This window comes from Pongo abelii, chromosome 3, assembly GCF_028885655.2.
Source record: "Pongo abelii isolate AG06213 chromosome 3, NHGRI_mPonAbe1-v2.0_pri, whole genome shotgun sequence".
NCBI lineage: Eukaryota > Metazoa > Chordata > Mammalia > Primates > Hominidae > Pongo > Pongo abelii.
Genome location: NC_071988.2, coordinates 4622587 through 4636101, shown reverse-complemented (window position 1 = coordinate 4636101; position 13515 = coordinate 4622587).

Below are 13515 nucleotides of genomic sequence, written 5' to 3'. Positions count from 1 at the left end.
TCAGGCTGGGCAGCTGGCGAGACCTGTGCACCAGCAGCAGGGTGGGGTCTGCGCAAGCTCAGGGGCAGGAAGCAGACTTGAGTCCAGGCTCAGCCTCTCTCTGACTGGGCCTGACCCAGAGCACCCCACAGTGGGCTCCCCTTCGTATGCCTTGCCCCTCTGCAAGCCTCAGTTTTCTCAGCTATAAAATGGGGCAATGAGATGTACCTTGCTGAGCTATTAGGAAGATCAACAGCATGGTAGGAAACATTTAGCACGTTTTCCAGGGCTTGTCAGGTCCTCCAGGGTTGACGCAAAAACACAGTGAACATGCCTCCCCCCAGACGGAAGTGAGGGCAGGCAGAATTCTAAACTGACCCTGTGTGCCTCCTTCCCCTTCGGCACAGGTAAGTCTGGGCTGTGATAGGATTTCACTTCTGCAAGTAGGTTGTAGTAGGTGGGAAGGGTGAAGAGGTCTGCAGATGTAATTAAGGTCTCTAATCAGTTGACTTGGAGTTATTCAAAGGAAGATGATTGCAGATGGGCTTGGCCTAATCAAGTGAGTCCTGTGTAAGAGGGTTCAGCCTTCTCTGATTCTCCTACTGGCCTGGAAGCAAACAGCTTCCAGGCTGCACAGCACAGTGAACAGTGGGCTCCCCAGAGGGGCCGGCCCAGTAGGCGCTGCAGGCTCTCTAGGAGCTCAGCGGTCCCCAGCCGGCAGCCCTCAAGCACACGGGACCCCAGACCTACAACGGCACGGAGCTGAATTGTAGCTGCCAACAACCACATGAATTTGGAAGGATGCTGAATCGTGCGGGAGATCACAGCCCAGCTGGCACCTCAATTACAGTTTGTGGTGACCCTGGGCAGAGAATCACATGAGGCTTCTGACCCAAAGAAAGGGGCGTTGCTTTAGGCTGCTGAATTTGTGATAATCTGGTACATAGCATAGATAGCAAATACAAGGCCAAGCCTAGGAATGGGGAGGCCGAGCCCCAGGTATCCCTCCAGCCCTGAAGGACTCATGGTGGGCGGTAGCCAGGCAGCCAGGCAGCCCTTCCCGAGGCCGCCTCCTTGCCTGCCCACTTACCTGTTCCAGCAGGTCCACTCCTCAAACTGAGGTCTTCACATTCAGTTCCCACACCAGGAATTAAGGAAGAAGGGGGAAGGAGGAGTAAGGCAGGAGAATGGGGAATTGGGGTAGCCAAGGGCTGGGGCATGAGCAAAGGAATAGCAGGTGTGGCCAGTTAGAGTAAGCCAGACAACTGCAGGGGCAGCTGGTTCTAGGCAGGACTGGGCGGCACCCAGGCCACATCCTCGCTCCTGCGATAACAAGACAGAAATTTCCACTGCAGCCTCTGATGGACCGTGGGCCAAGTGTCCACTTCACTTTTGATGGACTGCGGGCCAGTCCTTCGTAGGGCATAGCCAACTGGGGGCCTCTCGAGGGCACCCAGGGGTGTTGCCAAGTTCTTTAGCTTAATAAACACGCGAATTGAGGGGCCCTCGAGCCGCTTGCTGGAGCCACTCCCACTCTGTGAATTGCACTTTTGCTTCTTCAGGGAATCTGTTTTGGTTGCTCCATTTTCTGTTGCTTGGTCTCTCGTTGCTTCTCTTGTTGCTTTGTCCGTTTTGTTCAACATGCCAAGACCCTGGACAACTCACAGTAATGACCTTCCATCGGGGAACAGGGGACAGGTGTTGGGACCCCTGGCCTCCACCCTCCACCCAGCTGTGTGACCCCAGGACAGCCTGGGCTTCAGGTGGCCTTCTCTGCAGAGCAGAGGGCACACGTCCTGAGCCCTGGCGTGGGCGTCCTGCGAGCACGGCCTCCTGTCCTGGACCCTGTTGGTCCGCTGCCATGCTCACCAGGCCAGCCCTCAGTACCCAGCCAGAGCCAAACACAGGATTTCACAACCCCGGCCACTTTGGTCTGGGTCTGTGTGGCATCCCAGGAAGAGAGAATTCCAGGGCCAGGAGATCTCCAGGAAGCAGGGAGTACCTCATCCCTCCCATAGCAAACAAGGCAGCTCCTCGTCTGTGACCGCTCTGATAAGCCCGGACTGCAGGATGAGGAGACCTCTGGGGACTCATCCGCGTGGGGAGGGCTGGGTTTCCAGAGAAGTCTGAGAGGGGGGGAAGTTTCACAATGCCAGCACCCCAGGCTTCAGGCCAGGCCCAGCCCCTCTGGGGAGGATAGCCAGTGCCAGTCCCCTTGCCCTGTCCCCAGAGCCTCAGGGACTCCAAGAGGCCCATGGGCAAGCCTCTCCCTTCACCTCCTCGCCCTTGTCGGCCCCAAAGGGGAGCCCCTGTGTGCATCCCCGCCTCCTATGCAGGAACGCACACCAGACTGGCTATCTCCAGGCCAGCAGGGAGGACCCCGCTGTGTGGCCACGGCTCACACTGTCGGGCCCTGTGAACACACCCATTCCCGACACGGCCTGGATCCAGGGCGGAGTGCAAAGCTGGGCCGGTTCTGACCTAAGCCTTGTTTCCAGCACGAGCCTCTGGGGCCCCACCCGGGATGGGCCACTGACGGAGGAGTGATGTTACCTTCCCACGTGGGTCCCACATGCTCTGGGACAGCCCTCCCTGTGCCGGGGGAAGGGCCCTGGAGGGAAGGAGGCCCTGGGACCACTGTAAGCTCAGCCTTCACCCTTATGGGAGCTTCACCCCAAGCCCCTGACCCTGTAGGGACAGATCAAAGGAACCTCCAGAGCCACCTATGCTCTGGTGCCCCACTGGTGATCAATGCTCTTAGCAAAGGAGAGATGGTATTGACCTCAACCTGACCAGGGCTTTCTGCTTTACCTAACAGCGGACGTAAGAAGCATTCCACTCAAGTTCAAGAGCTAGGCTCATCGTGTGGTCACCGTTATACTGGAAGTCCCAGACAACGCAGCAAAACAAGGAAAAAGAAATCGATTCAAAGAATTGTTAAAGAAGAAACAAACCGACATGATTCACAAATGACAGGGTTGTTTACCCAGAAAATCCAAGACGTCCCAGACAGCTTTAAGGGTCACTAAGAGGCCAAGTTTCCTGGGAAAAGAGTAAACAAAAGTCAATTCCATTCCCACAGACCTGGAACAGTGAGTTGGGAAATGCGATTATAACAATTATGCAATGTTGAATATCAAGAAGATAGACACTATGTATGATGGTTAATATTGAGTGTCAACTTGATTGGATTGAAGGATACAAAGTATTGACCCTGGGTGTGTCTGTGAGGGTGTTGCCAAGGGAGATTAACATTTGAGTCAGTGGGCTGGGAAAGGCAGACCCACCCTTAATCTGGGTGGTCACCATCTCCTCAGCCTCTCACATCCTCCTCAAAAACCCATTCCTGCCACATAACAAATCCAAAGGTGGAAAGCAAAAATGATGTTAACTTCTTTAAAAAATGAGGCTATTGGCCAGGCGTGGTGGCTCACGCCTGTAATCCCAGCACTTTGGGATGCCAAGGCGGGCAGATCACCTGAGGTCAGGAGTTTGAGACCAGCCTGGCCAACATGGTGCAACCCCGTCTCTACTAAAAATACAAAAATTAGCTGGGCAGGGTGGCGCACGCCTGTAGTCCCAGCTACTCGGGAGGCTAAGGCAGGACAATCGCTTGAACCCAGGAGGCAGAGCTTGCAGTGAGCCGAGATTGCGCCACTGCACTCCATCTGGGCAACACAGCACAACTCTGTCTCAAAAAAAAAAAAAAAAAAGATATCGTCATGAGCCAGAGTGGGAAAGAATTTCTCAAACAAGGCACCTAGAACATAAAAGGAAAAGATGACTAAGTTTGGCTGTATTAAAACTACAAACCACTGTGTGGAAAAGACACCATGGACACAGAAAAGACAGGCCCCAAGCTCAGAGAAGATACTTGCATCACAGGTTTTAGTCAGGGTTCTCCAGGGAAATGGGGCCAATAGGAGATATATATACATATATACACACACACACACACACGTAAATATGTACACTTATACATCATATACATATATGTTCGTACACATAGATACACACACATACGGAGATTGATTACGGGAATTGGCTCAAGTGACTGTGCAGGCAGAGAAGTCCTATGAAATGCTGCCTGTGAAGCTGGAGACCAGGAGAGTTGGTGGTGTGATTCTAGGTCTGACGGTCTGAGGACCAGCGGAGCTGATGCTCAAGGGCAGGGGAAGATGGATGTCCCAGCTCCACAGCAGACAGGGAGAGGATTTGCCCTTCCCTTACCTTTTTGGCCCATCTGGACCCTCAAGGAATGGGATGCTGCTGCCTACGCTGGTGCTGATGAGGGCAGCCTTCTTTAATACTATGGATTCAAACGCTAAACTCTTCTAGAAGCGCTCTCACACCACCCCCCCTAAGAAATACTTTACCAGCCCAGTCAAGCTGGCACAAAATTGACCCTCACCACACATGTGCATGGTGCGCTACACGGAATATATAGAGTTTATCATGTGCACGTGTGTAATACAGAATCTAGTAGATTTGTTATGACATTTTATGTATGTATAACATCTGCAAACATCATATATAACCAAGTACACGCATGCACTTGTGTAATATAGGATCTAATAGATGTGTTAGATATGACATTTTATGTATAACATCTGCAAACATCATATATAACCAAGTACACACATACACACATACAGTTACAGATGTATTGATTAATGACGGGATACATTCTGAGAAATGCGATGTTAAAGCGTGTTTGTGTGAACATCAGGGAGTGCTTATACACACCCGGATGGTCTGGCCACTCTACACCGGGCAGAGGGCAAAGCCTCTTGCTCCCAGGCTGCACACCTGCATGGCGTGTGACTGTCCTGAACACCGCAGGCAGCTGTCACACCATGGGAAGGATTTGTCTAAACATTGAAAAGGCATAGGGAGAGTTGGGGCAGCCGTCATAGAGCTGTTCCTGCACCCTCAGTGCTCATCGTTGGCCAATCTCCCCTGCACATGGGGAACGAGGGACAGGCCTATGGCTACAGGGCTGGGAGGCAGCCTGGCTCCACTGCTCAGAGCTCATGGCCGTGGGAAGTCAACCCCTTGGAGTCCTGGCTTCCTCCTCTGCAAAATGGGGACAGTGATGCCGATGTCAGAGGTTCCTGTGAGGGTCATGTGAGGGTGTGTTTGTAAAGAACAAGCCCTCAATACACAGTGCTGTTACTGTTAGCTTTTCTTTTCTTTTTTTTTTGTTTCTGAGACGGGGTCTCACTATGTTGTCCAGGTTTGTCTTGAACTCCTGAGCTCAACTGGTCCTCATGCCTCAGCCTCCTGAGTAGCTGGGACCATGGCTGTTTCGCAGCACACCCAGCTGTTGTTGTTATCTTTTTAATGGAAAAAGTCTGGACAGGAGAGACTGGCGTGCATGGGCAATAATCTATCCACCCCCGTGCATGGGCTGCACTCTACCCTTGGCCTGGCGGGCTTCTATCCCCGCTTCAGGACCCCATGTGAATGACCCCTTTATAAGCATTTTCTGCCTGCACCACCTCCTGGCAGTTCCCCCCACCTCTACACTCCCCTGAGTAGTGTTTGTTGCACTGAATTGCCATCCACCTGTTTACCCAGCTCCTCCACTCCATGAGGCCCTGGAGTCTGGAGTGGGTCTCGCTCACCATCATGTGCCCATCAGCACAGGGTCCGCGCCTAGCAGGCGTTTGTTGAGGGAATAAACAAGCCCAGGTGGGGGTGTGAGAACTCCTGAAGGAAGGCAGGTTCCACGAGTATTGAACTCCCCTGAGAGGGACCTGCAAGGCAGGCAGAAAGCTTCTCCTGGGGCTGGGGTTTGGAAGGAGGCCTCAGCCTCCGAGGTCCAGGGGCAGGTGTGTCCCATGTGGTTGGGAAAGGGTTCTGAGTGTGCAGGAGGAAGATATCCCATGAAGGGAAGCTCTGGAGGCTTCTGCACTGAATGGAATGTTCTTTGCTCTTTCTCAGAAGTCCCTGCAGCCCCTTTCCTGACTGGACCTTTTGCAATGAGTGATTGTCGTGGGCATTTTCCACCGGGGATGGACCCACCGGCTCTGCTGAATTTCCTGCTACAGAAAACGTGGCCGGGCTGCTTTTGTTAACTGCGTGTTTGACAAATGAATATTCTCAAACACCCGCTCTGAACAATGGCCTGCGCTTCTTGGTGGGCAGTTGGGGCCGCTGCCATTTTAGGGACAAGGTGCATTACAGACATCGCGTGGTCACAGCCCCTTCTTGCAGCTGAGGCCCAAAGAGGGGAAGGAAGTAGGGAAGGGCAGAGCCTGGACACCCCTGCAGCCTCCAGCTTCCCCACAGCACCTGTGGTGGCGTTTCCATGGTAAGCCTGGAGGTCAGCAGGCAGGGGCATCAGCCGTCGCTGCGAGGCTGCAGCGGGAGCCAGGGCAGTGCCAGCCAGGCTGTTCCATGCCACCAGTCTCCCCTCATCACCTGTGTCCATCTTGACACACTGTGTGTCTCACTAATCCTTTATTTCTCTGTTGTGTGAGGACCCTTGGTGCATAGCTCGGGAGGATAAAAACGGCATTGCAATTCAGGGCCAAAATGAAAGGGCAGGCGTTCTTTACCTGTTGGTCTGGCTGAAAATCTAGCTCCGCACTCCAGGAGACCTGTCTCAGTTTCCAGTCGCCGCCATAATCAGTTACTCCGGTTTAGTGGCTTAAAGCAGCAGACGTGCCTCCTCTCAAGGTTCTGGAGGCCAGGGGTCCAAATCAAGGCATCATCGGCAGGGCCATGCCCTCGGAAGGTGGGGAGAGGACCCTTCCTGCCCTCCCAGGCTGCTGGTGACCCACGGCGCTCCCCTCTCTGCAGTGTCTTTACAAGGCCTTCTGCTCTGCGTGTCTGTTCCAATCTCCCTCTGCCTCTGTCTCCTAAGGACACTTGTGGTGGCGTTTCAGGCCTACTCAGATAGTCCGGGATCATCCCTCCATCCCAAGTCCCTGGGCTGAATCCACGTCTCCCTATGAGATCACAGGTGCTGGTTCCAGGTTCCCGGCACAAGGTCCTAGGGGGCCATTTTCTGGCTGGCCAACAGGGATGCGCTCCAGATGAGCCAAGAGAGGCGCTTGAAGCCATGGTGGATTCAGGAAGCAGGAGGCAACAGGATGCAGAGCGGTAGGAGGCAGAACAGGGGAGGGTTGGCCTGAGGGAGCTGGTCTGCAGGAGGGGGGTGACGCCACTCCTGAGGCCAAGGAGGGCTGTGTGAGGCCTGGGTGGTCAGGTCCGAATTTCAAGGGGTACCTGCCTCTTGATGGGGCAATGAGGTCATGGAGGTCATCAGCCCCAGGCAGTGGCCGGGAATGGAGACATGGACCCAGATGAACTGGAAGCACATTTACCCCATTTCCCAGGAAAAGACGATTCAGGGCCACCTCCAGCCTCCCCACAGCCACCCCGGAACCCCCAGCTGCCGTGTTTCACCATGGCCAGAATCAGCGTGGATTTACAGTGCCTTTCCCAAGCCACTGCTTGCGTCTGCTGCATGACCCTACATCCCTGTGGTTTTCTTATCTAGCATTTTGATGGGGAGTGGGGGAAGGGTGGCGGGTGTCGCTTAGTGAAAGAATATGCACTTCTGTGGCAGGCAGCTCTGCGCTCTGTGGCTGGCTCTCCTATGCTCTTAGCCCTGGGAGACTGTCTGCCCTCAGTTTCCCCACCTGTAATGCGGGATTGCGAGCCTCACAGAGGGGTTCCTTCCTCTCCCTCCCTGCCTTCCTCTGTCCTTCCTTCCTTCTTTCTGCCTCTCCTTCCCTCCTTCTTTCCCCTTTCCCTGCCTCTGTTCTCTCCTTCTATCCTTCCCTTTTCCGTGCCTCTCTTCCTGCTTTGACCCTCTCCATGTGGAGGGGTACATGACTAAGAGGAGCTGCCTCGTCTCTGTTGGGGTCATGGTGACAACACCGGGCATGGGGTGCTCCTGGAGGTTTGAGGGGCTCACTTCTACCCACCTCCAGAGCAGGTTTCCTTGTTCAGAGCAAGTGGACAGAATGACCCCCGGAGGGTCCCTGTCCACTTGTCACCGTGCAAAGGTCCCAAGCTCTCAGGGAGAAAGGAGGTCAGACACTGACTCCTCTCCGGAGTCCAAACAGATGGGGCCCTGGTGCCTGGGTGTCTGGGCTAAGGTTGCAGGCTGGGGCTTGGGAAGATCAAGACCCTCTAAGTTTGCAAATTAGCTGAGGTTCAGAAGAAGCTTCAGCTATTGAAAGTAAAAATTGCTGGTCGAACTCTGTGACTGAGATGCTGATGAATGAGTGATACGCAGCTGAACAGATGGGCATTGTCAGCAAGGGAGAGGATCTTCTTTTTGGTGAGAAATAGTTTCGTTTCTGGAAAAGTTATTTTCTTTTTCTTTTTTTTTTTGAGACGGAGTCTCGCTCTGTCTCCCAGGCTGGAGTGCAGTGGCGCGATCTCAGCTCACTGCAAGCTCCACCTCCCGGGTTCACGCCATTCTCCTGCCTCAGCCTCCTGAGTAGCTGGAACTACAGGCGCCCGCCACCACGCCCAGCTAATTTTTTGTATTTTTAGTAGAGACGGGGTTTCACCGTGTTAGCCAGGATGGTCTCGATCTCCTGACCTCGTGATCCACCCGCCGCCTCGGCCTCCCAAAGTGCTGGGATTACAGGCGTGAGCCACCGCGCCCAGCCGAAAAGTTATTTTCAAATAGGTGATTCTCTTGTCATCAACAGTAACTTGGAATTGAGGAAGTAAGGTTGTGTGTGTGTGTTGTGTGTGTTTTGTGGGCGTGTGTGTGCCTGTGTTTTGTGTGTGTGAGAGAGAGGGAGAGAGGCTCTGGCTGCGTTGAGAACCTCCGTTTTCCTCTTACCAGTATGTGGGCCTCTTGGCAGGTCTGCGTGTCCAGGCCCGTCCCTCTTCTTTCTGTTTCTAATAAAACCCCACAGCATTCCACCGTGCCAATGCCACTGGCTCAATCCATTCCTGCTGCTATCACAGAATACTGCGGCCTGGGTGGCTTACAAATAGCAGACATTTCTTTCTCCCCGTTCTGGAGGCTGGAAAGCGCAAGTTCAAGGTGAAGTAGATTCAGTGTCTGGTGAGGGCCGCGTCCTGACTCGTGGATGTGCTGGAGAGGGCCGCGTCCTGATTCGTGGATGGGCTGGAGAGGGCCACGTCCTGATTCGTGGATGGGCTGGTGAGGGCCGCGTCCTGATTCGTGGATGGGCTGGAGAGGGCCGCGTCCTGATTCGTGGATGGGCTGGAGAGGGCCGCGGCGTCCTGATTCGTGGATGGGCTGGAGAGGGCCGCGTCCTGGTTCGTGGATGGGCTGGAGAGGGCCGCGTCCTGATTCGTGGATGGGCTGGTGAGGCTGGTGAGGGCTGCGTCCTGATTCGTGGACAGGCTGGAGAGGGCCACGTCCTGATTCGTGGATGGGCTGGAGAGGGCCGGGTCCTGATTCGTGGATGGGCTGGTGAGGGCCGCGTCCTGATTCATGGATGGGCTGGTGAGGCTGGAGAGGGCCACGTCCTGATTCGTGGATGGGCTGGTGAGGCTAGAGTGCAGTGGCATGATCACGGCTCATGGAAGCCTCAAACTCCCAGGCTCAAGCAATCCTCCCACCTCAGCCTCCTAAGTAGCTGGGACTACAGATGCATGTCACCATGCTTGCTAATTTTATTTTTTGTAGAGACAGGGTCTCACTGTGTTGCCCAGGCTGGTCTTGAACTCCTGGCCTCAAGTGATCCTCCTGTCTCAGCCTCACAAAATGCTGGCATTGTACACATAAGCCACAGCACCCGACTGCAATTAAGATCTTGGCACATGAATTCTGTCTTTCCATGATTATATGCCCAAAGTCAGGTCTTCCGAAGTCATAAATTGTGAGGAGAAATCCAGTCCAGGGCCTTCCTGCACAGCCCCCTGTAGCTGGTGGGGCCAGGGAAGATGCTCTCTCAACTCTGGGTTGATAGAGCCATGTGCTGGCTGTGTGACCAGAGGCAAGTCACTTCCCTCTCTGACCCTCTGGTTTCTTTCTTTTTTTTTTTTTTTTTTCTGAGACGGAGTCTTGCTCTGTCGCCCAGGCTGAAGTGCAATGGCGCAATCTTGGCTCATTGCAACCTCTGCCTCCTATGTTCAAGCGATTCTCCAGCCTCAGCCTCCTGAGTAGCTGGGACTACAGGCGCGCGCCACCATGCCGGCTAATTTTTGTATTTTTAGTAGAGACAGGGTTTCACCATGTTGGCCAGGCTGGTCTCAAACTCTTGACCTCAGGTGATCCGCCCACCTCGGCCTCCCAAAGTGCTGAGATTATAGGCATGAGCCACCGTGCCCAGCCTGGTTTCTCTTCTGTACAATGCAATACACAAAGAGTGGTAGGCATGTTTCCAAGTGCACCAGAAGCAGGTGGGCTCTAAACAGGGCATCCCAGCATGCACCACGCCAGTAAGAGATCACAGCACCGCTCATCGATCTGTTCATAGGGCCCCTGTTTTTTAAGCCCTTGCTGGTGCTGGGTCAGGAGTAGGCTGAAAGGAACAGATATAAATGATGCATCCCACACTGTGGAGCGGAGGTGGACGCTGTGGCTACTCTAGCCATGAGGCAGACTGGCACGGGGCACGGGGCCACAGAGAAGGGAGGCGGGGAATCCCGCTTGGGGCAAATGAGGCTTCACAGGGGGATGCAGTGCAGGGGTCCACCTGGGGTGTGACACCTCAGCATGTCCTGCCTCCCTGTCCTCCCCCCTGCTCCCTGAGTGCTGCTCAGGCATCCCCAGGACTCAGGGTGCTTGGGGAATACGTGTTAAATCACAGAGCCAGTGAGGAAACAGCAAACGGGTGACGGTGCAGGGAGGGGGAGTTCCAGGCAGAGCCAGCTAGAAGGTGAGGCCTTCTGGGACAATGACTTGTAGGGTGTGACAGCAGTGTGGGCTGCAGGGAGGGTTCGATCAAGCAGGCTGCCAAATGGGAGGGTTTCAGTATGAGCAGCTGCTGGCCAGACCCCAGGCATCATCCAAGAGTGGGCAGGAGCCATGCTGACACAAGCATCTCTGGCATTCCTGGCTCTCCGTCCCCGACTCCTCCCCTTGGCTTCTGTCTGTGTCACTCACAGGAGACTCATCCAGCACCATGAACCAGTTACAGAGAGGTGGCCTTCTAAACCTTTTAAAACATCTAATGCCTTTTAAAGATAGTGTTCCATGACATCAAAGATACATTAAGAGAGGTCCTCCTCCTGGAAAAAGAAGAAACCTGGTAAAACCTTCCCAGAAAGCAAGCTGGCCCAGAGTCTTTTTTTTTTTTTTTTTTTTTTTTGAGACAGAGTCTCACTCTGTCACCCAGGCTGGAGTGCAGTGGTGCGATCTCAGCTCACCGCAAGCTTCACCTCCCGGGTTCATGCCATTCTCCTGCCTCAGCCTCCTGAGTAGCTGGGACTACAGGTGCCCGCCACCATGCCCGGCTAATTTTTTGTATTTTTAGTAGAGACGGGGTTTCACCGTGTTAACCAGGATGGTCTCGATCTCCTGACCTCATGATCTGCTCGCCTCGGCCTCCCAAAGTGCTGGGATTACAGGCGTGAGCCACTGTGCCTGGCCCCAAGAGTCTTAAAAGAGGGAAAGGATATGAATAGACACTTCTCAAAAGAAGACATTTATGCAGCCAAAAGACACATGAAAAAATGCTCATCAGCACTGGCCATCAGAGAAAAGCAAATCAAAACCACAATGAGATACCATCTCACACCAGTTAGAATGGCAATCATTAAAAAGTCAGGAAACAACAGGTGCTGGAGAGGATGTGGAGAAATAGGAACACTTTTACACTGTTGGTGGGACTGTAAACTAGTTCAACCATTGTGGAAGTCAGTGTGGCGATTCTTCAGGGATCTAGAACTAGAAATACCATTTGACCCAGCCATCTCATTACTGGGTATATACCCAAAGGACTATAAATCATCCTGCTATAAAGACACATGCACACGTATGTTTATTGCAGCACTATTCACAATAGCAAAGACTTGGAACCAACCCAAATGTCCAACAATGATAGACTGGATTAAGAAAATGTGGCACATATACACCATGGAATACTATGCAGCCATAAAAAATGATGAGTTCACGCCCTTTGTAGGGACATGGATGAAATTGGAAATCATCATTCTCGGTAAACTATCGCAAGGACAAAAAACCAAACACCGCATGTTCTCACTCATAGATGGGAATTGAACAATGAGAATACATGGACACAGGAAGGGGAACATCACACTCTGGGGACTGTTGTGGGGTGGGGGCAGGGGGGAGGGATAGCACTGGGAGATATACCTAATGCTAAATGATGAGTTAATGGGTGCAGCACACCAGCACGGCACATGTATACATATGTAACTAACCTGCACATTGTGCACATGTACCCTAAAACTTAAAGTATAATAATAATTAAAAAAAAGAGTTGATATTCATGGGCCTGTGAAGACTCTTATCCTCACCTTATTCTTATCTACGTCCTAACGAAGTCCCTGCAGAGGCCCCTCAACCGTTTACGCCCAAGACAGTTCATCACAGGGTTGGTAATCCCAGCACTCAGTGATGGGGCTGACTGAACAGAGCATAAGCCCACACCCGTTGGCTGGTGTGGATCTGTTCAAAGCATGTGTTCCAAAGAAGTTTTTTGTTTGTTTGTTTTTTGTTTTTTTTGAGACAGATTTCTACTCTGTCGTGCACTGTTGTGCAGTGACACAATCTCAGCTCACTGCAACCTCTGCCTCTCAGGTTCAAGCGATTCTCCTGCCTCAGCCTCCCAAGTAGCTGGGATTATAGGCATGTGCCACCACGCTTGGCTAATTTTTGTATTTTTAGTAGGCATGGGGTTTCACCATGTTGGTCAGGCTGGTCTTGAACTCCTGACCTCAAGTGATCTGCCCCCCCTTGGCCTCCCAAAGTGCTGGGATTACAGGCGTGAGCCACCACGCCTGGCCAAAAGAGGTTTAATAAAAGGAGAATTCATCTTTTATTTATAAGTCAATGGCCGGGCATGGTGGCTTACACCTGTAATCCCAGCACTTTGGGAGGCCAAGGCGGGAGGATAATTTAAGGTCAGGAGTTCAGAACCAGCCTGACCAACATGGTGAAACCCCATGTCTACTAAAAATACAAAAAGCAGGGCGTGGTGGTGCATGCCTGTCATCCTGGCAACTCAGAAGGCTGAGGCAGGAGAATTGCTTGAACCTGGGAGGCAGAGACTGCAGTGAGCCAAGATCGTGCCATTGCACTCCAGCCTGGGCAACAAAAACGAAACTCTGTCTCAAAACAAATAATAAGTCAAATAAGTAGAACATTCCACTATAGCGTGAGCACGGTGACAAAAATAAGTGTGCCTCATGCACATACCCTGCTGTTCATTTGCCTTCAGGTTCTCTACCCCTTTCTCTACTCTTCCCTAGTCTGTTCTGTGTCTTGGGAAGAAAATATTTCCCAGGCTCCCTTTCCAACCAGCCTCCTGCTGGGCTCAGCTGATGGGAGGGCCCCAGGTGAGAGGAGAGGAGACGCCAGGGGGTTTCTCCCGTTGTGTATGTGCACACACATGCACTCCT